General features: G+C 34.1%; 1 long non-coding RNA gene across 1 annotated transcript; it reads left to right on the forward strand.

Moving 5' to 3' along the window:
* The first annotated feature begins 550 nt into the window (after positions 1-550).
* On the forward strand, positions 551-2,615 carry LOC149795498 (uncharacterized). Its single transcript, XR_016422116.1, has 2 exons — positions 551-621; positions 1,671-2,615. It is a non-coding gene; the product is annotated as an uncharacterized LOC149795498 (long non-coding RNA).
* The last annotated feature ends 1,906 nt before the right edge of the window (positions 2,616-4,521 follow it).

Consider the following 4,521-nt stretch of genomic DNA (forward strand, 5'->3'; position numbering starts at 1 on the left):
GTGGTTGGTATTGGTGTGATTGTTGTTAGCAGGTTTCTTTACAAAAGGAAACAAATCGTTTGCGATAAAATAACACAATGTTACATAAATAACAAAACTAGAAATTTTGAATAAATATACAAATCTTCAATTGAAGCAAAACACCACAAGGAAATTCAACTCTTTAGTCCAAAACTTTGTTCTATGACAAGCGCACAGATTCCATCTATATGATTAAAGTATTTTCTAAACCTTTGCTTCTCTTTTCTATCTTTCTTCGTTTTTTAGCATTATATGGATCTTATTTGATATCCAGCGAGTTTCTAATTCATTACAATTCCAAATATAGGCGTGATGCTAAAAATAGTTACATCTCATTGTCTAATCTAATTATAGAACAAATAAAAAATACGTATTGTACAGCCATCAATGGTAGATCAATTTTGTGAAATACCTTCATATACATAGTAGCTAAGAGGGCATTTCCTTTTTCCGAGTGATCTTAAAATAGACAATCGCGGAAATAAAATGTAGCGTAGGATGAATCAATTGTATATAAGTAGCACATTCAGCCGTTTAGAAATAAAAAGTTTCATTCCAGATTTCTGCATCAGAGAAGGAGCTTGTAGCACAGACAAAATGGTTCGTTTGCTTTCATTTCTATTTTGCTTATATTATTTCTAATTGATTTTATCTTATTTTATTTTTATTTTGCATGCAATTACGGTAAAAGCGCGATTCAATGAGATAATACATGAATAAGTGCAATATTTGTACCCTTGATGGCATCAGAATAAACATAGAAGTACGTAACAATGATCATTTACATTATTTAAATAATCCAGTATTCCAGCATAATATACAGCTTTCTTATATACCTAGAATGAGCCTGATGCCCCATGTTATTAACACTGGTAATAGTAAAAATGAATGAATGTCGTTACATAGATGTTTGATTCCTACAATTGATCTTCATCCCCATATCAGCTGTTCAAAAATTCAATTCGGTTTATGACTTAAGATGAAGTGCGAAACAGAAAGGTTGAAATGCAAAGCAATTTTATTTTCTTCAGTTACGCTTTGGGAAATCGGAAAATTACTAAGCATATATTAAAAAGAAATTCATTATCATAGTAATTCGATCTTGAACGTCGGATTACGTGTTGTAGACAGCATCGGAAAATTCAGATCACGACTCGATGTTTCGCGTCTCGCAATGATCACGATTTTCTGATGTAAAACTGTAAAACACAATGTGATCTAGCAATCAACCTTGGATTCAGGTGATTACTTATATATATATATATATATATATATATATATATATATATATATATATATATATATATATATATATATATATATATATATATACATATGTATGTCTCTGTGTGTGTATGTATGTATGCATGTATGTATCTATGTATGTATGTGTGTGTGTGTGTGTGTGTGCGTGTGGGTGTTTTAAGATTATACTTTCAATAGTATATTTGCAATATATTACTGTGAGATTACCACATCTCTCGTCTGAAAAGGTTCGTGCAATGGTTTTCTGGAGTTGGAATCAACGCCTAAAAGTAACTTATATTCCCAAGGCGGTATTTTCAGGTGTATTTTGGTGAATCCTTTTTATATTTTTAACATAGTATTTAACTCTAGCACTAATGTACGTTGATTTTCGTTTTATACAGACGATGTCAACCTCACAATCAGTCATCGCAAGATGTATTTTCCTTTCCTTGATCAGTATACTGTTATTGTTGACATCAGTGTCTGCACAGGTAACCAGTCCTCCATCACAACGATGCATCTACCAACCCGAAAAAGGAGCATGTGTTCCACGTCGTGTACTTAGACCCGACCTGCCAATGATCAGCAAGAGAATCAGAGAGTGTGATGGAACAGTTCTCATTTGTCAGGACCAACGATGTGGTTGCATTAATAACACACTACTGGAGACAATTTACTTGTAACATTTCTTACTATTCATCTGGACAGCTCCGGTGGCCTAGTGGTTAGAGCGTTCATCTTGGAAGCGGGAGGTCGTGGGTTTGAACCCCAACCGAGTGATACCAAACTCTTACAAAAGCGGTACTAACAGCTCCATCGCTAGGCGCTCAGCATTAATTTGTTAGTGTTACGATTGGTCGGCCTGGTGTCAGGATAATGTGACTGGGTGGGACATCATGCTACATGTCTGCAGTGTAATTCCCCAGTACTAGACATCACTATAAACTGCCACACTGCATACATCGTAGCGATATGACTGAAAAATTGTTAAAGCTACGTTAAAAAATACAAATCACACACACACACACATCTCTCTCTCTCTCTCTCTCTCTCTCACACACACACACACACACACACACATTATTGATATGTAAGTTGATTATTTGTAACCTGCATGGTTGTGACTCAATTTGTATCACATAATAGATGTTCAAAATATGGTATTAATAGTTAACGCTGAGATTGATTTAAGCCAATGATTGTGTAAAGAAATGTTATATTTAGTTACTTTTTGGCTGATACATTTATTTTCTTAGGATTATTGTATTACAGTAGTTGTTTCATTCCTAGTAAAATCTGTCATTGTTTTATTTCGCTGTATTAGGATATAGATACATGTTGCTCAATTTGATGTGTTGTTCTCTTTTTGAAAGATGATGTATCCTTTAATTGGTGTAGAGTTGTTTGTGAAAAGTGTTGTTGTCATATGTATGTCTGTCAGATAAAACAGAGAATGCTCTGCCCAATAACAAATAACATAATTTCTTGAAAATGAGGCAGTTTTTCTCATTAACATAGTCATGGTGCATGACAAAGAACTTAAAAGCATGAATGAGAACTTTCATTTTATGTGCATCGTGTAGCAAAAGCGTTATAGGTGACTAAAGAAATCTAGTACGACCGCTTGATGAACTGAAAACCACGGAATCGGGTTGTAATTATGTGAACATTCACATCTTACCAAGGGATCTGAGTTGTCTGCTGGCCTTTCGAATCCGTCATCAAGCGCATGACAGTTCTAGAGGTGATCCTGTTTTCATTTTGGAAATCATGTACACCAGCTACACCTTGTAGCAGTGCAGCAACTAACACTAAAAGTTATATTTACATACAAACCATGCGTCTACGGATAGGACAAGCAATTGTTATAAAAACTCAATGAGACTGTTGTACAGTCTTCATTGGTTTCACAACAACCTAGTCGTGTTACAGTGCAACAATACTAAAGTAAAACAAACTGGAAATTTCTAACGAACAATTCTGGTTTGAGTCAAAAACTAAATAATTGTTGTCAAAAGAAACAAATCTTTTGTCGTCTCTCTGAATGAATAATAATGATATTACCAGTGATATATATATATATATATATATATATATATATATATATATATATATATATATATATATATATATATATATATATATATATATATATATATATATATATATATATATATATATATATATATATATATACAGAGAGAGAGTCAGAGAGAGAGAATTATAAATATACAATAAACAGAACGAAAAGTGCTATCCCTAGACTCTATAAGAGAATGCTTGATGACAGTAGGCAGAATTAATATTTAATACAAATAATGCTATGATACGGGTTAGAGAATTTTTAATTCGTTCTCTACAGAGATTCGAACCCAGGTCCGCGGGTAAACGACACCCATCGCCTTGCCTGCACACACGAGCCCATATTCACTTAGTCGTGAAGATTTCTGGAACGAAGAAAATACCTATGGCGTAAACGATTATCTTTCAAAGCAGGTTTAGCTGACGTGAAAAAGCGCTTAGTCTGTTCACTATGTTTTTCTTCTTTCACAACCCGCCGTGGTGAAAGGTCAACATCAAGATCACCTTGGGGTCCGAGTGCGTTTAGTTATTAAAGTTCTTTTCTAGCCAAATAATGCACCCATTATTGAAGCTCTGCTGTGGGTTTTAATAGCAGGTCAGCAGCAGGGAGTGTGAACAGTCTCTAATTGAAATTTTTTATTTCATATCAAGGAAGGCTTCCCCTAACAAATTGTTAAGAAAAAGCTTTATTTTCTAAAATAGAGGTTTCCTTATGGGATCAAATATTTAAGCAGCAGCAAAACAAATCTGAAAATGTACCTGAGATGAACCCTTGTTGCTGCTCTACATGGTTAAAATATTTTGTCAAGACCAACTCGATATCGTGTTCGTGGGTCATGCAAATTTATCGTTATAGATCCATGTGGAGTCAACTGAGCACGACTAAATAAGTTTTTAAATTTAATAATATCCATGTCTCCAGAACACCAAGTTTGGTGAATATTCCTCAGCGTGTGCGTGTCAACGCCGTTAAAAACAGCTAAACTCTTGCAATTATCTCTAATTACTTTTGGAATTTGTGTATACCGTTGAGTTACATAAATAACGTCAGTATTTTTATGTCTGCCTCGAGAAAATATCCTTGCAGGATTTGATTGTCTAACATCACGTCATCGTACACAGCTAAATTATTAATGCTCCCATAAAGATCATCAACTGATGGTGCATCAT

The sequence above is a fragment of the Sinohyriopsis cumingii genome, chromosome 7 (genome assembly GCF_028554795.1).
Source record: "Sinohyriopsis cumingii isolate HCF-2022 chromosome 7, ASM2855479v2, whole genome shotgun sequence".
Classification (NCBI taxonomy): Eukaryota; Metazoa; Mollusca; class Bivalvia; order Unionida; family Unionidae; genus Sinohyriopsis; species Sinohyriopsis cumingii.